The sequence below is a fragment of the Chelonia mydas genome, chromosome 11 (assembly GCF_015237465.2).
Source record: "Chelonia mydas isolate rCheMyd1 chromosome 11, rCheMyd1.pri.v2, whole genome shotgun sequence".
Lineage (NCBI taxonomy): Eukaryota > Metazoa > Chordata > Testudines > Cheloniidae > Chelonia > Chelonia mydas.
Window position 1 is genome coordinate 37283718 of NC_051251.2, and position 25514 is coordinate 37309231.

General features: G+C 44.4%; 1 protein-coding gene across 1 annotated transcript in view; it reads left to right on the forward strand.

Annotated features, from left to right (window-relative positions):
• B3GALT1 (beta-1,3-galactosyltransferase 1) overlaps positions 1 to 25256 on the forward strand; it is a 344307-nt gene extending 319051 nt beyond the window's left edge. The window contains exon 4 of the transcript XR_005227353.2: positions 25136 to 25256. The gene's annotated coding sequence lies outside the window, so the exon portion shown is untranslated. The remainder of the gene's footprint in view (positions 1 to 25135) is intronic.
• The last annotated feature ends 258 nt before the right edge of the window (positions 25257 to 25514 follow it).

Sequence of the window (25514 nt, forward strand, 5' to 3'; positions counted from 1 at the left end):
AAATGTTCAGTGGTTTTTGACCCTGAAGAGTCAATCTTGAAACAAAACCTGATAAGGGCTGGGCTTTTTCAGAGGGGGCTATTGGGTTCCTAGCGCATTTCAGCTCCTTTGACAATCCCAGCTAATGTTGTTAAGGAGCCAGGCTATGCAGTTCTGAGTTGAAGATGGGGTGCAGCCAGTGATGAGCTGCCAAAATCTTAACAACCGGTTCCCTATAAAAAGTTCTGATTTAAGGGATGTCCCCAGTATGTATTTTTTGTACCAACAGGGTTACCATATGTCCGTATTTTCACGGGAGGAATTTTTAAAATTTAAAAATTCCTCCCGGATGGCGATTTAAGAACCAAAAAGCCTGACCTGTCCGGGAAAATATGGATGTATGTTAACCCTGACTAAAGTTCTTTTTTAAAAAGATGGGCCTGAACTAGAAATGAGCTCCGTTTCACATGTGTGGGTCCCCGCCACTCCCTGGGGGTGTACTAGGGTGACCAGATGTCCCGATTTTATAGGGACAGTCCCGGTTTTGGGGTCTTTTTCTTATATAGGCTCCTATTACCCCCCACCCCCTGTCCTGATTTTTCACACTTGCTGCCTGGTCACCCTAGGGTGTGCACATGTGTGGGTCCCAGCTGCTCCCTGCCCCCCTCATTTAAGCAGGTGTGCAGGGTTACTGTCCTGGGAACTGCAGGGCATCAGTGGACGTGGGGCCACCTGCAGACAGGGGCGTGGGGCAGGGCTAGCTGGAGGCAGGGGGTGCAGGGCTGGCTGCGGGCAGGGCAGGGGGTGCGGAGCTGACTGGAGACAGGAGGGTGCGGGGTTGGCTAGAGGCCAGGGGGTGTGGGGCTGGCTGAAGACAGGGCAGGGGCTGACTGGAGGTAGGGCATGCGGCAGGGGCTGGCTGCGGGCAGGGCAGGGGGTGCGGCAGGGGCTGGTGCGGGCAGGGCAGAGGGTGTGGGGGTGGCTGGAGACAGGGGCTGGCTGTGGGCAGGGCAGGGGGTGCGTGCAGCAGGGGTTGGCTGGATACAGGGCAGGGGGTGTGGCAGGGGCTGGCTGCGGGCAGGGCAGGGGGTGCGTGCAGCAGGGGTTGGCTGGATACAGGGCAGGGGGTGCTGCAGGGGCTGGCTGCAGGCAGGAGGTGCGTGGGTGGCTGGAGACGGGCTGGCTGTGGGCAGGGCGTGCAGCAGGGGCTGGCTGCGGGCAGGGCAGGGGGTGCGGGTGTGGCTGGAGACGGGCTGGCTGCAGGCAGGGCGTGCAGTAGGGGCTGGCTGCAGGCAGGGGGTGCGGGGTGGCTGGAGACAGGGGCTGGCTACAGGCAGGGGGGTGAGGCAGGGGCTGGTGCGGGCAGGGGGTGCGGGGTTGCTGGAGACAGGGACTGGTGCGGGCAGGGCAGGGATTGGCTGGAGATGGGCTGGTGCGGGCACGGCAGGGGGTGGCTGGAGACAGGGGCTGGCTGTGGGTAGGGCAGGGGGTGCGTGCGGCAGGGGCTGGCTGCGGGCGGGGGTGGCTGGAGATGGGCTGGCTGCGGACAGGGTGTGCGGGGGTGGCTGGAGACAGGGGCTGGCTGTGGGCAGGGCAGGGGGTGCATGTGGCAGGGGCTGGTTGCGGGCAGGGGGTGCAGGGGTGGCTGGAGACAGGGGCCGGTGTGGGCGGGGGGTGCCAGGGTGTGGCAGGGGCTGGCTGGAGACAGGGGCTGGCTGTGGGCAGGGCAGGGGGTGCGGCAGGGCCTGGCTGCAGGCAGGGGTGCGGGGGTGGCTGGAGACAAGGGCTGGTGTGGGCAGGGCGGGGGTGCGGCAGGTGCTGGCTGGAGGCAGGGCAGGGGGTGGCTGGAGACGGGGGCTGGCTGCAGGCAGGAGGTGCGGGGGTGGCTGGAGGCGAGGCAGGGCAGGGGGTGCAGCACGGGCTGCTGCAGTCAGGGGGTGCGGGGGTGGCTGGAGACAGGGGCTGGCTGTGGGCAGGGCAGGGGGTGCGGCAGGGGCTGGCTGCAGGCAGGGGTGCGGGGGTGGCTGGAGACAGGGACTGGTGTGGGCAGGGCAGGGGGTGCGGCAAGGGCTGGCTGCAGGCAGGAGGTGCGGGGGTGGCTGGAGACGGGCTGCCTGCAGGCAGGGTGGTGGGTACTCATGGGGAGAGCAGCAGGACGCAGCCCAGGCCCAGCAGAGCAGCCGGAAACCCACTAGGCAGCAGTGGGAGCCCCAGGGCCAGGGGAGCAGCAGCAACAACAGGGCTCGTGCCCAGGGCCAGGCGGTAGCACACGTGGCTCCCGCAGCGCAGCGCCCCCAGCAGCCAGAGGAGGAATTACATCACTTCCCAGCCGGAGCCCATCAAAGCCTCAGTGCCCCCTGCAGGGAAGCAGGTTAACAACCGGCTCTAAAACTGCTTCAGAATTTTACAACCGGTTCACGCGAACCCGTGCGAACCAGCTCCAGCTCACCACTGGGTGCAGTCCAACTGCCCCAGGTATGCTGCCTCAGCAAGGCACAGCTCCTCCAAGAGCTCTATGGTAAAGTACTTCTCTCTTTGGTGCTAGCCAACACTGCTAGCCAGCAAGGGGTGTGAGAGGGGTCATGGCCCCGCTGCTTCCCACAATCATTTGGGTGGCTTGAACCACAGAGATGCTAGGAAGGACTACAAATGTCATTGGCCCCTGGATGGAGGGGAGAGTGTCTCCTTGTGACATTGTCCCTTTTACACCAATACAGGAACCAGTTGCAGTCTAAGAAATCACAAATTGATCCAATTTATTCCAGAGCCAAATACAGTCTCAATGAACTTGGAGAAAACTAACTCATACTGAAGTAGCTAGGAATTTGTAAAAGAATGTGTTGGAAAAGAGGGAAAGTGGAGTCTCCTGTGTATCTGAATACTATTTGACCCTCTATGACAGAGGCACGTCAAGACACCTCTGTAGGCTTCCTCGAGACCCAACCAATCAACAGTCAATAAACTGGGTTATCCTTTGCTTCAAAGAACAGTCCCAGATTATTGAACTTTGGTTTCAGGCCTTCAGTAACCTTTGGCTTCAGTAACCCAAAGTTCCTTCTAGTCCCAGAAATGAAGGGAGAGGTTCTTTCACCCCCTCCTAGGAGAAACTCCGGCTTTCACAAATCAGAAATGTATTGCTACTTGTGTCATCAGTTTCAGCAACTGTAGACCTCTCCTTAGAGGCTCACATTCAGACCAAGCATTGCCAGGCACCCTGGAGGCGTCTCTAAGTGGTCCCAGCAACATCTGCACCTTAAAAGGAATAATGACCTGTTTTAAAGCAACTGACAGTTTCATGTTTTAAAAACATCTCATCTTACTGTCACAGATTTCTCCTATTTTTACAACAGCAGCCTAAATCTAATTGTACCCGTTACACTGCATTTAATTAATTTACATCTTAAAATGTATGAATATTAGTACTAGCAGGGTGGGTTTCATATAGCTTGATTATCTCACTTACAAGCATTCTATTTTCTCATTTATGTAACTGATTGTCATATATTTCCAAATGAATTCACACTGCTGTGACAGAAACCAATATATTAAAAAAGTGCTGAAACTGGCCTATTGAAGAGAGTAATGTACCAGAGAAGATCCATATGGCATAAAACATTGTCCTGAGTAATACCTGCTTACCTTTCTCATTAAAAATATGAATTTATGAAATGGGAAGAGAGGCATCTAGAGGAGAATAAATAAGTCTTATTGATTCAACTGTATCTATAATCAAGTTAGCTCAGCTGTCTCCTCTGGTGGATGTGCCCAGTCCACAAGAAAAAAAATTTCCATTTAGTTTTCTTTATAAAATCTCTTAGTTCTGTGCACTATGTTGGCTCTATGTTGTGCTTCTTGCAATGACCTCAGCCATCTCCTGGAGGGGCCCAAGAATGAGATACCATTTATTCTCCAGGGGAGGTTTATTCTCGAGTCTTTTCTCAGCATAGCCAGTGTTACATGTGTTGTTGTACAGAATTATGAGTAGTGGTTTTGTGAAGAAGACTGTACTTTACTAAGGAATGAGCTAAAAATCACCAATTTGAGGTGAACTGACCCCCATACAGCAAATCCCTCTGTAGGTTACGTATCTCAGATTACCAGAAATTACAGTTTTGTTTTAATAGATGTTAAGGCCAGAAGGGATCATTAAGGTCATCTAATCTGAGCTAAGTATTGCTTTCATTAACCCCTTGGAAACTCTGGTAGTGTTATGAGCTGCGTTAAACCTTGTTATGGAGTGAGTTAAATCCTCCTCGCTGAAACTGATGTGTGAGCACACCCTTTATTTAAGATACATGGAAGAGACAGTTAAGGGGCCACACCTAAAACAAGGCTGAATAGAGTCTGTCCAGAAACTAGCACCATGTGGGTGGAGGGTTCCACTGGGTATTATTCTGACCAGGTTTGTGTGTGTCTGTAGGTGTGGAAAAGGCTAATGTGGAGGAGGGCAGGGGAAGGAGACAGACAAAGAACTGATGGAAGACTCAGAGCCAGAAAGAAAGCCAAGAGGCAGCCTATCAGGACATTGTGATTTTCAGAAATCTAGAGGAAAGAGCTGGGTGTGGTGCTGACTAAGTCTGCAAATGAGAAGGGGAAGAACAGTGAAACCCACAAGAAAGCTGGTAGATCTTAAAATATCTGATTATTTATTCAGCCACAAAATCCCTCTCCACCTCTAAAACCCACCTCAAAACACTTCTCCGTTGCAAGGCTTTTCAGGGGTTGCATGATTTTGTTCACATATTCTTAAGGACAATTTAATTAAAACCTATTGAACGAAACTATGGTCTGCAGCCACTGTACTTTATCAGGTATGTTGGAGGTAATGTTTGGACAGAACAATAAGAGCTGAATTCAGAACTGGGTTAAGCAGCTGCAATTCCCATCGCTTTCAGTGGGACTCACATCTGTTGATTCCCTGTGTCTAGTTTTGGCCCTGCTCCTGCTCCCCAAAAGTCAATGTGAGCTTGGTCAAGTTCTTGGATTGCAAGGCCCCTTGTGGCAGAGACCACCTCTTATTCTATATATGATACAGCACTTAACAAGTAACAAATAACTGTTTGATTTTAAGAATACCAGAGTGGAAAGTCAAGTAAATAGAAATCTGTACACTCCAGTTTGAATTAAACCTGTTCACTATATAGATACATAATTCCAAGGCCAGAAGGGACCAATATGATTATCTAGTTTGGCCTTCTGTATAACACAGGCCATAGAACTTCCCCAAGATAATTCCTAGAGGATATCTTTCAGAAAAACAGCCAATCTTGATTTAAAAATTGTCAGTGATGGAGAACCCACCACAAATATAAGTAAATGTCTCCACTGGTTATTTTCTCTCACCATTAAAAATGTACATCTTATTTCCAGTCTGAATTTATCTATCTTCAACTTCCAGTTATTGGATTGTTATACCTTTCTCTGCTAGACTGAAAAGTCCAGTATTAAATGTGTGTTCCCCATACAGATACTTGTAGACTGTAATCAAGTCACCATGAGCCTTCTTTTTGTCAAGCTAAATAGAGTGCGCTCTGTCATTATAAGGCATGTTTTCTAATCTTTTAATCATTCTCATGGCTCTTCTCTGAACCCTCTCCAATTTATCAACATCCTTCTTGAATTGTGGACACCAGAACTGGACACAGTATTCCAGTAGTGGATGCGCCAGTGCCAAATACAGAGGTAAAATAACCTCTTTGCTCCTACTCAAGATTCCCCTGTTTATACATCCCAGGATCGCATTGGCTCTTTTGGCCACAGCATCACAATGGGAGCTCATGTTCAGCTGATTATCCACCATGACCCCCACAAATCTTTTTCAGAGTCACTGCTTCCCAAGATAGAGTCCCCCATTCTGTAAGTATTGCCTTTGATACTAGGTGTATATATTTACATTTAGCTGTATTAAAATGTATAGTGTGTGTTTGAGCTCAATTTATCAAGTAATCCAGATTGCTCTGAATCAGTGAGGTGTGCTCTTCATTATTTATCACTTCCCCAATTTGTGCGTCATCTGCAAACTTTATCAGTGATTATTTTAGGTTTCCTTCCAGGTCATTGATAAAAATGTAAAATAGCATAGGGCCAAGAACCAATCCCTGTTGGACCAGACTGGAAACATACATGCTTGATGATGATTCCCCATTTACAATCACATTTTGAGACCCATCAGTTAGCCAGTTTTTAATCCATTAAATGTGTGCTATGTTAGTTTTACAATCTTTCTAGTTTTTAATCAAAATGTCATGTGATACCATGTCAAATGCCTTACAGAAATCTAAGTATATTACATCAACAGTATTACCTTTATCTAACAAACTTGTAATCTCATAGAACAAAGATATCAAATGAGTTTGAGATAATTTATTTTCCATAAACCCATGTTGATTTGCATTAATTAAATTACCCTCCTATAATTCTTTATTAATCAAGTCTTGTATGAGCTGTTCCATTATCTTGCCCAGGATCAATGTCAGACTGACAGGTCTATAACTACCTGGGTCATTGAGTAAAGTAGAATATGGATATCTATGAGTTCACAATCTGTACTGGGTATTGTGTAGTGAGAAGCATAGTATAATACATTTCCTCTTGACAAGAGGGGTTCTGTAAAGAGATTCTATCCATCACCTTCAGGCTCCCTGGGAACTCAGGGACTTGCTGCTTTCGGTTCAATGAAACGCTATCTGGCAGAAAAACAAACACATGCCTGTCTAATAGCAGCAGATGTCCCAAATTTCACCTTTTCTAGTTGTACAAACTTCTTTCTAATTTTTCACTCTGCTTTTATTTATGCAGTTCTTGCACTGAAAAATAAAAGTGGTGGCACAAAGATAATTCTCCACTTCTCCTAAACTTCAATCATCTGGAAGATTTTTTGTCCCAATGATCATCAAAATGTAAAGTAAATTTCCCTTCCTTACTGATCCTTCTATACAGAGAAATGTATCAAATTAACCGTAGTGTAACAGAGCTTACCCAGTCTGGCTTCAGGCCGTGCCACTACCTCAGTTTACCTTCTGTCATGCATCAAACAACCCACCACACAACTAGTGTTTTCACAATACTGCTCCCTCCTGGGTGTATTTATTACCATAAAATAACACTCAAAACCTTCCAGCCCCCTTCTCCAGACTCAGTTAATTCTGGTATCAATGCCAGCTCCCTCCAGGCTCGCATTCCTTTGCAGCCATCATAGCTGAGCTTCTCACCCAACAGACTCCTGTTCTCTGCAAGTCTCGCAGCTGAGGCTTATATCCCTCAACAGTTCCAGCTACTTGCAGGTCTTTCTCTCTCTCCCAGGCCTTTGGCTTAGGAGCTGTGGAGCGTTGCCACTATCCCACTTCCTAGCAGGCCTGATTTTTCCCTTAACTACCTGTTCTTAAAAGGGCCATGCCTTGGAACAGTGTTGGCTCGTCTGGGGACCCCACCACCCTTAAAAGGGATGGACCACCCTGTTACACAAGAATGAACACAGAGCTACTCAGGTTAGAGTTGTGTGCCTTCTCTTTTTCTCCATTTCTGTATCAATCTCTCTTCTTCCATTTCCTACTTTCATTCTCTCTCATTTTTAACATATATCTGCCCTATCTATTGTTTCATTTTCACTTTTACAGTGTTCCAGCTCCTGTGACTTCTTTACAAGTCACTCGAGTTTGGCTGAGACCAGAGGAAGTCTCACAATATATTAAGCCTGAAGCACCAGCCTGCTCCCAAAATTCAACCCTGCCTGAGGGAAAACCCAAGCTGATTCCCCAAGCTCCTGGGGAAGAGCAGCCAAATATGGCTGCTGCAGGAATCAGACTGGGTTCTTTCCCTGAGCAGACACCATTCTTGTATGATGGGAGGATCCTGCAGGGAGCAGAAAGAGCCCAGCTTCTCAAGATGCCCTCCTCCCTCCTCCCACATGAGCAGAAAGAGATCAGCATAAGGGTCAACTCCACTCCCTCCACCTGTCCTGTGAGTAATAGGACAGGTAAGGGAGAACGTGTGGAGAAGATCTAATAGGGAACTGTGGGAGGTCGATGGTAAACCAACTATAGTAATTGTAGTGAAATCTCCATGACTCCAGTGGGTCAGGCATGCAGTTAGGATCAGAGAAGAGACTGCAGCTAAGCATCTCTTGCAAAGTCAGTCTTGTGGTGTCCAACCTCATGGCTGACCAAGGAGAAGATGGAGGGATAAGGTTGAGCAAGACCTAAAAGCTCTTAATGTGAATGACTATGTGAATGAGAAAAATACACTTTGTGGACGGAAAGAGATGGGGGAAAATTGTAAGAGTGGCCAAGGACCTCCCTGGTCTTTACAGTAATAGTATAGATGGGGGGCAGGGAGTTGGAGAGCAGGGGAAAATCAAGAATCAAAAGACAGCCCAAAACCACAATATAATCTTAGAATCATAGAATATCAGAGTTGGAAGGAACCTCAGGAGGTCATCTAGTCCAACCCCCTGTTCAAAGCAGGACCGATCCTCAATTAAATCATCCCAGCCAGGGCTTTGTCAAGCCTGACCTTAAAAACCTCTAAGGAAGGAGATTCCACCACCTCCCTAGGTAACGCATTCCAGTGTTTCACAACCCTCCAAGTGAAAAAGTTTTTCCTAATATCCAACCTAAACCTCCCCCACTGCAACTTGAGACCATTACTCCTTGTTCTGTCATCAGCTACCACTGAGAACAATCTAGAGCCATCCTCTTTGGAACCCCCTTTCAGGTAGTTGAAAGCAGCTATGAAATCCCCCCTCATTCTTCTCTTCCGTAGACTAAACATCCCCAGTTCTCTCAGCCTCTCCTCATAACTCATGTGTTCCAGTCCCCTAATCATTTTTGTTGCCCCCTGCTGGACTCTTTCCAATTTTTCCACATCCTTCTTGTAGTGTGGGGCCCAAAACTGGACACAGTACTCCAGATGAGGCCTCACCAGTGTCGAATAGAGGGGAACGATAACATCCCTCGATCTGCTGGCTATGCCCCTACTTATACATCCCAAAATGCCATTGGCCTTCTTGGCAACAAAGGCACACTGTTGACTCGTATCCAGCTTCTCGTCCACTGTAACCCCTAGGTCCTTTTCTGCAGAACTGCTGCCTAGCCATTTGGTCCCTAGTCTGTAGCAGTGCATTGGATTCTTCCGTCCTAAGTGCAGCACTCTGTTGAACCTCATCAGATTTCTTTTGGCCCAATCCTCCAATTTGTCTAGGTCCCTCTGTATCCTATCTCTACCCTCCAGCGTATCTACCTCTCCTCCCAGTTTAGTGTCATCTACAAACTTGCTGAGGGCGCAATCCACACCATCCTCCAGATCATTTATGAAGATATTGAACAAAACCGGCCCCAGGACCGACCCTTGAGACGCTCCACTTGATACCGGCTGCCAACTAGACATGGAGCCATTGATCACTACCCGTTGAGCCCGACAATCTAGCCAGCTTTCTATCCACCTTATAGTCCATTCATCCAGCCCATACTTCTTTAACTTGCTGGCAAGAACACTGTGGGAGACAGCGTCAAAAGCTTTGCTAAAGTCAAGGAACAACACGTCCACTGCTTTCCCTTCATCCACAGAGCCAGTTATCTCATCTTTAAATAAAAAAAAAAAAAAAGAACACAGCATGACTTTTCGGAAGTCTCATGATTTTTGGGGTTGTGACTCATGACTTTTGAATCTTTGCCTTGATTTGCTTCCATCTCTCTTTTCTCCTTTCCTTGGTTTCCTTCCATCTTCCCCCTTGCGCAATACAGTCTCTTCTAGCTGGCTAACATCCTTTCTATTTATCTAGGTGAATCCATAGGTCCCCCTCACAGTGGAACCTGAACACCTTACAAACATGAATTAATGTATCCTCACACTGTCCCCATGAAGGCAGAGGTGTTATTATCCCTATTTTGCAGATGGAGACACAATCCAGCTCCTGAAGAGTTTACAACTTAGGGCCCTCATCCTGCATTGTGCCCAAGCAGAGTGAATTCAGGGAATCTTAGCACGGTTGCAGCTGCCCATCCAATACAGGTTTCAGAGTAACAGCCGTGTTAGTCTGTATTCGCAAAAAGAAAAGGAGTACTTGTGGCACCTTAGAGACTAACCAATTTATTTGAGCATAAGCTTTCGTGAGCTATAGCTATTATGCTCAAATAAATTGGTTAGTCTCTAAGGTGCCACAAGTACTCCTTTCCATCCAATACAGGATCAGGGTCCAGGACTGTTCCATACAATACATTTTCTTTTGCTTTGTCCAATCTAATTTTAAAAGTATCACATGATGGGCTTTCATCACTTCCCTGGGAAGATTATTCCACAGCCTGATAGCTTCCACTGTCAGGAAGTTTATACTGATGTAAAGTTCCTATTGACTATTTATTCGTTTTCTTCTCATTATTTCTGTTCAATTGCCTTGCATCACTCTAAATAATTACTTACATTCAATACCATTTCGGACCCTTCAGAACATACAGCCTGTTATCCTTTTAGCCAGATTAGAAATATCTTTCTTCATAAATCATTTCAGCATTTTAATCTTTTTAGCTTCTGTTCTCTGAATTGTCTCCAGTTTGTCAATAGCCTGGTAATAGCAAGGTACCCAGAACTGAACTAATATCACAGGCACAGTTGCACCAGGGCTGAGCAGAGTGTAACTGTTATCTCCCTGTTGTGCCTTTGTTTATGCAATCCAAAATCCCATTGACATTTTTTCCTGCCATATCAAATTAAAAACTCATGTCTAATCCTCTGTCTAGAATCACCCCTACTCCTCTCTCAGCATTACTGCGTTCCAGGTTATTAATTATCTGGTGTTTGGATTGTTTGCAACAGCTATAGCATTTATTTTAATTAATTACATTTCGTCCATAGTTATAATTTGGATACATTAAAAAATTAAAATGAATGGCTGCCAACAATTGACACAAATCAAAGTCACTTCACCCTCACTAAACATCAGGCAGGTAGCTTTCATCCCTCCCCTGGGCAGCTGAAAAGCAAAAAGTCTGCAGAATCTGCTTTCACATAGAAGGAAACAAAGCATGACATCTCTCAATCTCCCCTGGCAGACTCTCATACATGTTGAACAAGAGGTGAATCTTGTAGGACACCACATCAAGAACTCTCGAGGAGATAAGCATTTGTTCATCACAACCCTTTGGGCTTTCCCCTCAAAGGGTGTGAACAGGAGTGGCTAACAGGGGAGTTTTTCAAGGGAGTTTAGAGCAGGAGTGTGAGGGGAGTCTAGATACACTTAACATTCTTTAAACTTAAAGCCAAAAACACGCCCTGATAAAAATGAAACATCAACAAAGAAACAAGCTGCAGGAGTAAAAAGGAGTGCAGGCAGAAGTCCAGCAACAGAGTGGGGGCTACCAGTTTATTGCACCCAATGCAGCATGTATGATTACCTGCGCTATGGGCAGGTGGTGTATGTGTGCATTCAGTGCAAGAAGCTCCTGACCCTCAGAGACCATGTACAGGCTTTGGAGACCAGAGTGGCTTAACTGGAGAAGCTAAGGGAGACAGAGAGGTACCTAGATGAGACTTTCCGGGATACAGTAGAATGATCCCACCCCTCATCTGACAGCCTCTGTGTTGAGGACGATGAAAATCTCAGGGAAGGAGAACATCCAACTGGAACAGAGGGAAATGATCCCATAGTTGGGAACCTCTGTCCAGATGATGTCATGGTATCCTCTCGCACTGAGGATACCTCTCCGGGGAGGGAACTCCAGTTATTAGGAAGAGACATGTAATAGTTATGGGGGATTAGATCATTAGAAACAGAGATAGCTGGGTTTGTGATGACTGGGAGAACTGCCTGGTGACTTGCCTGCCTGGTGCGAAGGTTGCGGAGCTCTTGAGACATCTAGATAGACTTATGTGCAGTGCTGGGGAGCAGCCGGTTCTCGTGGTACATGTAGGTTCCAATGACATAGGGAAGGATAGGGTAGCATTCTCTGCAATGCTTCCAGTTCCACATGCAGGGCCAGTTAGACAGGCAGAACATGCATGGATGAGACGATGGTGTAGGGGTTTAGATTTATTAGGAACTGGGGAAACTTTTGGGAAAGGGGGAGCCTATACAGGAGGGATGGGCTCCACCTAAACCAAAATGGAATGGTGCTTAACATTAAAAAGGTCATAGAGCAGTTTTTAAACTAAGGGCTGGGGGAAAGCCAACAGTGTAGAGGAGCACATGATCCTCCCCTAAAGGATACCTCTGTCCAAATCTATTAATGGAGATTCTCTATGTCCTAGTAAAGAGGAGGGGATGGAAGATGATAAAATATGGGCAGGATCTGTTGAGAAACAGTCAAAAGAAAGAGTCCCATTCAATTACATCATGTAGGTACAGACAGACAGCTAAAAAGTGACAGGTTTTTAAAATGCTTATATACCAAGGCTAGAAGTCTAAATACTGTAATAAGATGGGTGAACTAGAGTGCCTTGTATTAAATGAGGATATTGAAATAACAGGCATCACAGAAACTTGGTGGAGTGATGATAATCAATGGGACACAGTAATGCCAGGGTACAAAATATATCAGAAGGACAGAACAGGTTGTGCTGGTGGGGGAGTGGCACTATATGTGAAAGAAAACCTAGAATCAAATTAAGCAAAAATCTTAAATGAACCAAACTGTACCATAGAAACTCTATGGATTGTAATTCCATGCTCTAATAATAAGAATATATCAGTAGGGATACATTACTGACCACCTGACCAGGATGGTGATAGTGACTGTGAAATGCTCAGGGAGATTAGAGAGGCTATAAAAATAAAAAACTCAATAATAATGGGGGATTTCAGCTATTCCCATATTGACTGGGTACATGTCACCTCAGGATAGGATGCAGAAATAAAGTTTCTTGACACCTTAGATGACTGCTTCCTGGAGCAGTTAGTCCTGGAACTCACAAGAGGAAAGGCAATTCTTGATTAAGTGGAACACAAGATCTGGTCCAAGAGGTGAATATACTGGACTGCTTGGTAATAGTGACCATAATATAATTAAATTTAACATCTCTGTGGTGGGGAAAACACCACAGTGGCCCAACACTGTAGCATTTAATTTCAGAAAGGGGGACTACACAAAAATGAAGAAGCTAGTTAAACAGAAATTAAAGGTACAGCACCAAAAGTGAAATCCCTGAAAGCTGCAGGGAAACGTTTTAAAGACACCATAATAGAGGCTCAACTTAAATATATACCCCAAATTAAAAAATATAGTAAGAGAACCAAAAAAGTGCCACCATGGCTAAACAACAAAGTAAAAGAAGCAGTGAAAGACAAAAAGGCATCCTTTAAAAAGTGGAAGTTAAATCCTAGTGAGGAAAATAGAAAGGAGCATAAACTCTGGCAAATGAAGTGTAAAAATATAATTAGGAAGGCCAAAAAAGAATCTGAAGAATGGTGAGCCAAAGACTCAAAAAGTAATAGCAATTTTTTTTTAAGTACATCAGAAGCAGGAAGCCTGCTAAACAACCAGTGGAGCATTAAAGTACAATAAGGCCATTGTGGAGAAACTAAATTAATTCTTTGCATCGGTCTTCACGGCTGAGGATGTGAGGGAAATTCCCGAACCTGAGCCATTCTTTTTAGGTGACAAATCTGAGGAACTGTCTCAGATTGAGGTGTAATTAGAGGAGGTTTTGGAACAAATTGATAAACTAGACAGTAATAAGTCACCAGGACGAGATGGTATTCACCCAAGAGTTCTGAACAAACTCAAATGTGAAATTGAAGAACTACTAACTGTAGTTTGTAACCTATCATTTAAATCAGCTTCTGTACCAAATGACTGGAGGATAGCTAATGTGATGCCAATTTTTAAAAAGGGCTCCAGAGGTGATCCCGGCAATTACAGGCCGGTAAACTTGACGTCAGTACCAGGCATACTGGTTGAAACAATAGTAAAGAACAAAATTGTCAGACACATAGATGAACATAATTTGTTGGGGAAGAGTCAACATGGTTTTTAAAAAGGAAAATCATGCCTCACCAATCTACTAGAATTCTCTAGGAGGGTCAACAAGCATGTGGACAAGGGGGGATCCAGTGGATATAGTGTACTTAGATTTTCAGAAAGCCTTTGACTAGGTCCCTCACCAAAGGCTCTTAAGTAGGGCTGCCGATTAATCGCAGTTAACTCACGCGACTAAATCAAAAAAATTAATCATGATTAAAAATTAATTGTGATTATTCACCATTTTAATTGCACTATTAAACAACAGAATACCAACTGAAATTTATTAAATATTTTTGGATGTTTTTCTACATTTTCAAATATATTGATTTCAGTTACAACAGAATACAAAAGTGTACTGTGCTCACTTTATTATTATTTTGTATTACAAGTATTTGCAATGTAAAAATGATAAACAAAAGAAACAGTATTTTTCAATTCACTGCATACACGTACTGTAGTGCGATCTCTTTATCATGAAAGTGAAACTTACAAATGTAGATTTTTTTTGTTACATAATTGCACTCAAAAACAAAACAATGTAAAACTTTAGAGCAGTGGACAACCTGTGGCCCATCAGGGTAATCCACTGGCGGGCTGTGAGACAGTTTGTGTACGTTGATTGTCTGCAGGTATGGCCACCCGCAGCTTCCAGTGGCTGTGTTTTGCCGTTCCCAGCCAATGGGAGAGGCGAGAAGTGGCAGCCAGCACTTCCCTGTGCTTCCCGCAGCTGCCATTGGCCAGGAACAGCGAACCATGGCCACTGAGAGTGCAGGCGGCTGTGCCTGCGGATGGTCAATGTAAACAAACTATTTCATGGCCCGCCAGTGGATTACCCTGACGGGCTGCAGGTTGCACACCACCGCTTTAGAGCCTACAAATCAGCTCAGTCCTATTTCTTGTTCAGTCAATGTACAAAGAGAAAGAAGAAAAGGAGTACTTGTGGCAGCTTAGAGACTAACAAATTTATTTGAGCATAAGCTTTTATGAGCTACAGCTTACTTCATCGGATGCATTTAGTGGAAAATACAGTGGGGAGATTTATATACACAGAGAACATGAAACAATGGGTGTTATCATACACACTGTAAGGAAAGCGATCATTTAAGATGAGCTAACACCAGCAGGAGAGCGGGGGGGGGGGAGGGTGGGAGAGAAAACCTTTTGTAGTGATGATCAAGGTGGGCCATTTCCAGCAGTTGACAAGAATGTCTGAGGAACAGTGGCGGGGGGGGGGGGGGGGGGGGGAGAATAAGCATGGGGAAATAGTTTTAGTTTGTGTAATGACCCATCCACTCCCAGTCTCACCAGCAACCACATACCACACAACAGAACCACTAACTCAGGAACCTATCCTTGCAACAAAGCCCGTTGCCAACTGTGTCCACATATCTATTCAGGGGATACCATCACAGGGCCTAATCACATCAGCCACACTATCAGAGGCTCATTCACCTGCACATCCACCAATGTGATATATGCCATCATGTGCCAGCAATGCCCCTCTGCCATGTACATTGGTCAAACTGGACAGTCTCTACGTAAAAAAATAGATGGACACAAATCAGATGTCAAGAATTATAACATTCATAAACCAGTTGGAGAACACTTCAATCTCTCTGGTCACTCGATTACAGACCTAAAAGTCGCAATATTACAACAAAAAGACTTCAAAAACAGACTCCAGCGAGAGACTGCTGAATTGGAATTAATTTGCAAACTGGATACAATTAACTTAGGCTTGAATAGAGACTGGGAGTGGATGGGTCATTACACAAAGTAAAACTATTTCCCCATGTTTATTCCCCCCCGCCCCCCCACTGTTCCTCAGACGTTCTTGTCAACTGCTGGAAATGGCCCACCTTGATCATCACTACAAAAAGTGCCCCCCCCCCGCTCTCCTGCTCATATTTGCTCATCTTAAGTGATCACTCTCCTTACAGTGTGTATGATAACACCCATTGTTTCATGTTCTCTGTGTATATAAATCTCCCCACTGTATTTTCCACTGCATGCATCCGATGAAGTGAGCTGTAGCTCACGAAAGCTTATGCTCAAATAAATTTGTTAGTCTCTAAGGTGCCACAAGTACTCCTTTTCTTTTTGCGGATACAGACTAACACGGCTGCTACTCTGAAATCTAAGAGAAAGAAATGTGTTTACATTTAAGGGAGATAATGCTGCCTGATTCTTATTTACAATGTAACCTGAAAATGAGAACAGGAATTTGCATGGCATCTTTGTAGCCAATATTGCAAGGTTCATGCTTTTGCTACCATTCCAAGGCACATGCTTCCATGCTGATAACATGTGTTAAAAAAATAATGCATTAATTAAATTTGTGACTGAACTTCTTGGGGGAGGGGGAGGGAATTGTACGTCTCCTGTTCTGTGTTATTTGCATTCTGCCATATATTTCATGCCGTAGCTGTTTTGTATGATGACCCAGCAAATTATTCGTTTTAAGAACACTTTCACTGCAGAGTTGACAAAATTCAAAGCAGGTACCGATGTGAGATTTTTAAAGATAGCTACTGCATTCGACCCAAGGTTTAAGAATCTGAAGTGCCTTCCAAAATCTAAGGGGGTGAGATGTGGAGCATGCTTTCAGAAGTCTTAAAAGAGCACCACTCTGATTCAGAAACTACAGAACCGAAACCATCAAAGAAGAAAATCAACCTTCTGCTAGTGGCATCGGACTCAGATGGTGAAAATGAACATGCATCAGACCACACTGTTTTGGATTGTTACTGAGCAGAACCCATAATCAGCATGGACGCATGTCCTCTGGAATGGTGCTTGAAGCAAGAAGGGACATATGAATCTATAGCGCATCTGGTAGGTAAATATCTTGAGACACTGGCTACAACAGTGCCATGTGAAAGCCTGTTCTCACTTTCAGGTGATATTGTAAACAAGAAGCAGGCAGTATTATCTCCTGCAAATGTAAACAAATTTGTTTGTCTGAGTGCTTGGCTGAACAAGAAGTAGGATTGAGTGCACTTGTAGGCTCTACAGTTTTGGATTGTTTTATTTTTGAATGCAGTTTTTTGTACATAATTCTACATTTGTAAGTTCAACTTTCATGATAAACAGATTGCACTACAGTACTTGTATTAGGTGAATTGAAAATACTATTTATTTTGTTTTTTACAAGGCAAATATTTGTAATAAAAATAAATATAAAGTGAGCACTGTACACTTTGTATTCTGTGTTGTAACTGAAATCAATATATTTGAAAATGTAGAAAACATCCAAAAATATTTAAAACAATAATAGAATACCATTTATTAACAGCGCGATTAATTGTGCGATTAATTGCGATTAATTTTTTTAATCGCTTGGCAGCCCTACTCTTAAGCAAAGTAAGCTGTCATGGGATAAGAGAGTAGGTCCTCTCGTAGATTGGTAACTGGTTAAAAGATAGGAAATAAAGGGTAGGAATAAATGGTCAGTTTTCAGAATGGAGAGCGGTAAACAGTGGTGTCCCCCAAGGGTCTGTACTGGGACCAGTCCTATTCAACATATTCATAAATGATCTGGAAAAAGGGGTAAACAGTGAGGTGTCAAAATTTGCAGATGATAGAAAACTACTCAAGATAGTTAAGTCCAAAGCTGACTGCAAAGAGCTACAGAAAGGAATCACAAAACTGCGTGACTGGGCAACAAAATGGCAGATGAAATTCAATTTTAATAAATGCAAAGTAATGCACATTGGAAAACATAATCCCAACTATAAATGTAAAATGATGGGGTCTAAATTAGCTGTTACCACTCAAGAAAGAGATCTTGAATCATTGTGGATAGTTCTCTGAAAACATCCACTCAATGTGCAGCGGCAGTCAAAAAAACTAGCAGAATGTTGGGAATCATTAAGAAAGGGATGAATAATAAGACAGAAAATATCATATTGCCTTTATATAAATCCATGGTATGCCCACATCTTGAATACTGCATTCAGATGTGGTTGCCTCATCTCAAAAAAAGATATTAGAATTGGAAAAGGTTTGGAAAAGGTCAACAAAAATTATTAGGGGTATGGAACGGCTTCAATATGACAAGTGATTAATAAGAATGGGACTTTTCATCTTGGAAAAGAGATGACAAGTGGGGATATGATAGAGGTCTATAAAATCATGACTGGTGTGAAAAAAGTCAATAAGAAAGTGTTATTTACTCCTTCTCGAAACAGAAGAACTGGGGGTCACCAAATGAAATTAATAGGCAGCATGTTTAAAATGAACAAAAGGAAGTATTTTTTTCACACAACGCACGGTCAACCTGTGGAACTCCTTGCCAGAGGATGTTGTGAAGCCCAAGACTATAACAGGGTTCAAAAAAGAACTAGATAAGTTCATGGAGGATAGGTCCATCAATGGCACTTAGCCAGGATGGGCAGGGATGGTGTCCCTAGCCTCTATTTGCCAGAAGCTGGGAATGGGCTATAGGGGATGGATCAGCTGATGATTACCTGTTCTGTTCATTCCCTCTGGGGCATCTGGCATTGGCACTGTTGGAAGACAGGATACTGGGCTAGATGGACCTTTGGTCTGACCCTATATGACCATTCTTATGTTCAAAGGAAAGACTGGTGCTACTTACAGTCAACCTCATCCTCCATTCCTGCAAAATGCCACAGACAAGTCCGCAGCACCTTATGATCAACTACATCAATGGCAGCAGCCAGCTCTGTGAAGAAAAAGTGGGTAGTAAGTTAACAACATCAAAGTGACGGCAAACGTGTATGCAAAAATTCAATCCCTAGCAACAGGTGGATATACTTACAGCTAAGAGCCTTCCACGGTCCTTGTAAAAGAAAAAGGAAACAATGTACAAAGAACTAAATAACCTGACTAATACAAAGAACTAGATTTTGTCTTCAGGAACCAAAGATGCAGTGTGGGGGACTGTGGAAAGGGGCTGGTCAGAGTGAAGGGAGAATAGACCTCTGCCTCCCTCCAGCCCTCCCCAGCCCCTTGCAAATTTCTAGGTCTGGCAGTGGGACTAGCACAAAGCATTACCAGCCCTGCCCAATATCATTGTGCCCATCTCCTCTGGGAAGAGGTGCAAAGTTGAGGAGGGAGTCAGTGTTTCTGCTCCATATTATATAAGTCACTCTAACAACAGACAGTAGAGAAACGCCTCTCTGCAAAAGGCTACAGTGTTGAAGGATAAATCTGCACAGTGTAACTACTGTTTGCATTGCTGTAGCCAGGATATTAGTGCAATGAGGTGGGTGAGATGATGTCTTATTGGACCAACTTCTGTTGGTGAAAGAGACAAGCTTTCAATCTACACAAAGCTCTTCTTTGGGTTTCCGTATAACTACTGGTCTGTATTTTCTATGTGGACTATATTTAATGCATTTCTGACATTTATAGGTGCCGGAACAACTGCCAATAGTTACATCATCGTTGTAGACTTTGTTAGTAAATTACTAGTTCAATGAAGCCATGTCAAAGGTTTGCTACACCCACAGGTCTTTCTGTATATGGTCAAGCATTGCTTCCAACCACGTAAAAGAAACATAGTCATGAAAAAAAGTCCAGTGTTTTGATTCTGTAAAGTAAGTTTAAATTTACTGTTCAAAGAAGAATAAGATTTGTTTTTAAAGTGTTTATTTTTTCTCTTTTAGCCATATCTTAGCTTTTGATCCTTTTAATATTGGCAGAACTATCAGCTAAGCAAGACTGTGGTGTGCAGTATAAAAAAAAATATAATCAGGCAGCAATCCAATTGATAGACAATTTGTGACTTTTTCAGTGGATGTATACATTTCTAATACCACCACCTGCTAATACCACCATTTGCTGTTTTCCTGTTTGTTTACTCCAGTTGAGTTAATGGCCCTATCTGCAACATGTTGCAGATAGACAACATAATCTCACAATTTCAGAGTAACAGCCGTGTTAGTCTGTATTCGCAAAAAGAAAAGGAGTACTTGTGGCACCTTAGAGACTAACCAATTTATTTGAGCATAAGCTTTCGTGAGCTACAGCTCACTTCATCGGATGCATACTGTGGAAAGTGTAGAAGATCTTTTTATACACACAAAGCATGAAAAAATACCTCCCCCCACCCCACTCTCCTGCTGGTAATAGCTTATCTAAAGTGACCACTCTCCTTACAATGTGTATGATAATCAAGGTGGGCCATTTCCAGCACAAATACAGGGTTTAACAAGAACGTCTGGGGCAGGGGGGGGGGGCGGGGTAGGAAAAAACAAGGGGAAATAGGTTACCTTGCATAATGACTTAGCCACTCCCAGTCTCTATTCAAACCTAAGTTAATTGTATCCAATTTGCAAATGAATTCCAATTCAACAGTCTCTCGCTGGAGTCTGGATTTGAAATTTTTTTGTTGTAATATCGCAACTTTCATGTTTGTAATCGCGTGACCAGAGAGATTGAAGTGTTCTCCGACTGGTTTATGAATGTTATAATTCTTGACATCTGATTTGTGTCCATTTATTCTTTTATGTAGAGACTGTCCAGTTTGACCAATGTACATGGCAGAGGGGCATTACTGGCACATGATGGCATATATCACATTGGTAGATGTGCAGGTGAACGAGCCTCTGATAGTGTGGCTGTGGCTGAACTTTGTGACTTTGTCCTTACCCATAACTATTTTACATTTGGGGACAACGTATACCTTCAAATCAGCGGCATGCTTCAATGTATACCTTCAACCCTGCTATGGGTACCCGCATGGCCCCACAGTATGCCAACATTTTTATGGCTGACTTAGAACAACGCTTCCTCAGCTCTCGTCCCCTAACGCCCCTACTCTACTTGCGCTATATTGATGACATCTTCATCATCTGGACCCAGGGAAAAGAAGCCCTTGAGGAATTCCACCATGATTTCAACAATTTCCATCCCACCATCAACCTCAGCCTGGTCCAGTCCACACAAGAGATCCACTTCCTGGACACTACAGTGCTAATAAACGATGGTCACATAAACACCACCCTATACTGGAAACCTACTGACCGCTATTCCTACCTACATGCCTCCAGCTTTCACCCTGACCACACCACACGATCCATCATCTACAGCCAAGCTCTGCAATACAACCGCATTTGCTCCAACCCCTCAGACAGAGACAAACACCTACAAGATCTCTATCAAGCATTCTTACAACTACAATACCCACCTGCGAAAGTGAAGAAACAGATTGATAGAGCCAGAAGAGTTCCCAGAAGTCACCTACTACAGGACAAGCCTAACAAAGAAAATAACAGAACGCCACTAGCCGTCACCTTCAGCCCCCAACTAAAACCCCTCCAACGCATTATTAAGGATCTACAACCTATCCTGAAGGATGACCCAACACTTTCACAAATCTTGGGAGACAGGCCAGTCCTTACCTACAGACAGCCCCCCAACCTGAAGCAAATACTCACCAGCAACCACATACCACACAACAGAACCACTAACCCAGGAACCTATCCTTGCAACAAAGCCCGTTGCCAACTGTGCCCACATATCTATTCAGGGGACACCATCACAGGGCCTAATAACATCAGCCACACTATCAGAGGCTCGTTCACCTGCACATCCACCAATGTGATATATGCCATCATGTGCCAGCAATGCCCCTCTGCCATGTACATTGGTCAAACTGGACAGTCTCTACGTAAAAGAATAAATGGACACAAATCAGATGTCAAGAATTATAACATTCATAAACCAGTCGGAGAACACTTCAATCTCTCTGGTCATGCGATTACAGCCATGAAAGTTGTGATATTAACAACAAAAAAACTTCAAATCCAGACTCCAGTGAGAGACTGTTGAATTGGAATTCATTTGCAAATTGGATACAATTAACTTAGGTTTGAATAGAGGCTGGGAGTGGCTAAGTCATTATGCAAGGTAACCTATTTCCCCTTGTTTTTTCCTCCCCCCCCCCCCCCCCCCCCCCGACGTTCTTGTTAAACCCTGGATTTGTGCTGGAAATGGCCCACCTTGATTATCATACACATTGTAAGGAGAGTGGTCACTTTAGATAAGCTATTACCAGCAGGAGAGTGGGATGGGGGGAGGTATTTTTTCATGCTTTGTGTGTATAAAAAGATCTTCTACACTTTCCACAGTATGCATCCGATGAAGTGAGCTGTAGCTCATGAAAGCTTATGTTCAAATAAATTGGTTAGTCTCTAAGGTGCCACAAGTACTCCTTTTCTTTTAGATAATCTCACAATGTTTTCCATCTCAGGATCCATTTGTAAACATAATTCCAAAGCACTATTTTATTCTAACCAATTACAGCACATCTCAGAGTTACAAGTTCAGCTGATGCTATGGCTGCTTAAATTGGCCATTGAAAGCCAGTGTTATTTACTCTCTTGTTCCTTGGATTCAGCATTTCCACACTTCAGAATAAAACTAATGGACCAGCCTAAGGAATACCTACAGTGTGTACTTTACATTGTTTTATATATAAATACACACACCCATATAGACAATGCAAGTCTTAGCACATATTTACAAGAGCAGGATGTAAGCAGTATATATTTTAATTTGTATAGTACTGCAATTTAGCAGTTGCTTCAAACAGATGGGAGAGTTGTGCAACATTTTCAATTGATTTAATTACTTATAAAAAGTATTAGCTTGTGTTAATTAAGTGCAGTATATTACATAATGATTCACAGATTTTGGTGAGACTTTTTAAGCATTGTACACAAAAAATATTGTATTTTATCTGAAGGAAAACAAACTGAAGAGAAGCCAGTATTTGGCAAAAATAGTTATTGGCTGTTCATTTTAACATACCAATTCATGCCCCTCACACAAATACCCTTAGCCCATCAAATAGGAATAGGGTAAAAGTACTCAGTCTCTGGGGACTGGGAATGCACAAATACAAAGCAGCAGACACAGCTGCATTTCCAGAATAATTTATATAAAGAATGATCCAGCCAACTTAGTGCAAAATAATTATTACATGCTTCCCCCTAAAATGTTTAAAAAATTAGAACATTGAGGTTACAAGTACCTACTTCTTATTGCCCCTTCTCTGTATGATGATGGCATTTGACTAAATACACTTAGAAGCACCCCAAGAACCATTTGGCGATGGCCTAGTCTACATCATGTGGGAGGTCATCAACGGGTGGCCTGGGTGTAAGGGATGGGCAGGATCTTCACTTGGGTGCAATGCTCGGAGACTCCCTCAGATGCTAGCAAGGGAGGGCCCACCTCTGTGGGAAAAGCAGCCTTAGAAGCATAGAAACAGTGGAATGTGTTCCTGAGGTAAAATGGCACTACAGGCAGGTTCCCTTTTATGAAACTGCAGCACAAAGTCAGGTTCTATTTCCCCATGAGACAAAAAAACACCACAAAGGGTGATGCAGTGGTTGGAAAGTAAGTCCCCACATAGTCACAAGCAATAGTACAATGTCAGGGCCCGCTCGAGGATTTTTGCCGCCTCAAGCGAGAAAATTTTTTGGCCACCCCCGCTTTTTTTCCCGTGCCCTCTCCCCCGTCCCCGGCTCCGCCCCAACTCCGCCCCGTCCCCAAATCCCCGGCCCCGCCTCCTCCCCCGGGCGTGCCGCATTCCACCCCCCGGCATTGCTTTCTGCGGCTTCCCGCCCGCCACAGCTCATCTCCGCTCCGCCTGCTCCCCTGAACAGGCCGCCGCTCCGCTTCTCCCCCCTCCCGCTCAGGCGGGGGAGCGGCGGCGCGCTCAGGGGAGCAGGCGGAGCTGGAGGGGGGGGAGCGCAAGTAGTAACTGGGGGGGCGGGTAGAGGAACCGCTCCCCGCCCCAGCTCACCCCCGTTCTACCACCGCCACCTCCCCCGAGCGCGCCGCCACTCGGCTTCTCCCCCCCCAGGCTTGCAGTGCGCCAAGCAGCTGCTTCACGCGGGGCAAGCCTGGGAGGGAGGGGGGAGAAGCGGTGCAGCGGGGGCGCGCTCAGGGGAGCAGGCGGAGGCGAGCTGGGGCGGCGGGGGCACAGTTCTAGGGGCGGCATGGCTGGCGCCGGAATGCCCCCCCTAGAAATGTGCGGCCCCAAGCACCTGCTTGTTTTGCTGGTGCCTAGAGCCAGCCCTGTATGATGTGGGTTTGGGGGACAGACCATAAACTGCCCAGTCCAGTATGCTTTTAAACACGCAAATTTACTGAATGTGGGGCTATATGACCTATTCTATCCAGTTATATGGAACCTGTCAAGATGCCAGATACACAGTTTATCATCTAAGGGCAATGAATCACTCTATATGTCCCCCAACTTCCATGCACCAAGCCTTCATAGGGTGTGCAATGTTGTTAATTATGCTCCTGGTGTGCACTTCAGGTTCTAGCTATCAAAATCTGTCCTCAAGAGCAGCAAAGAGGCAGCAGTTGGGTGAGCTATGGTAGGAACATGGTGGGCTATGACAAAAAAAAATGTCACCTAAGAAACTAATACACAAAAGGCTCAAAATAACTTCAAAGGGTTTAGGCATCTATGGTTTGCCATGAGAATAACCATGTGATAGACAACACCACTGCCTCACTCAAAATGGAGATGGCTTGTTTTCTTGGCTTTTCAGGTGAAGAAACACTTCATTACTTTTCTACTGTAAGAGCATTGTGATGTAGGAAGTGTCACGTGAAACAAGTTTACAGTTTTATTGTCTGTTAAATCCCACAACACAACCAGCTCATATAAGTACACCAGACTATTTCGACCAACCGATAGTGTGACTTGGCTGCTGAACCTGCTACATCAGTAAGCAAAGTAAAGTCCTTATGGATTTTCAATGTTAACTACTGCCATCTGGTCATGTTTTCCCTTTCCAGCTCAGATATAGAACAATCAATCTTATATCACTCTTCTCTGTTCCACCCTCTCCAATCCAAAAATCACAGAACAGGAGATTTGTTTACTTTTAACTAAACATCTCTGGGGCCAACTGGGCTGAATACTGCTTCAAAAAGTAAAGTAAGTTGTAGAATACCTTTCAAACAAACAAACAAATAGCACATGTGAATATTTTCACTTACACATATAGACCAGATAGGTTACAATATATAAAATACAAACAGCATCTGTGGTGTGGTAAGGTAAGGGTGAAGCAGCATACGGTGGCCAAATATAAAGGCAGTTGTTCCCAAATTGGGCTTCTTGGATCACTAGTAGTCTATGGAGACACAGGTGGTCATAGGGTGCTGGCTTTTCCCCTGGTTTCTAACTATTTCTACCCTATATCTAGAGTGTTCATTGTTGGAGGCCTGCAGAGGCAGAGGGAAATGAGGAAAAAGTCAGCACAGTTACCTATAATAGGAGATGTTGCTACTCAGGAGGAGGAAGAGAAAAAACAGGAGATGCACTCAAGAACCAGAGCCACCAGTCAGGACTGCAAGTTCCAGCTACTAGCAGGAGAGGAATGTCCAGGGTTGCAAAACACTGGGCAGCAAGGGAGTCTGTCCAATAGAACAGCGGAAGAATAGGACCACGTGACTGAGTCACATGTCCTGAAGAGCAAGGAACCATGAGATGCAAACTTTTTTTGGTGAAAATGAAAATTGAAGATTTCCATTAATATTGCTTTTAGCAAGCTGACAATTGTGTATTGCTTTTGATTTTTTTTT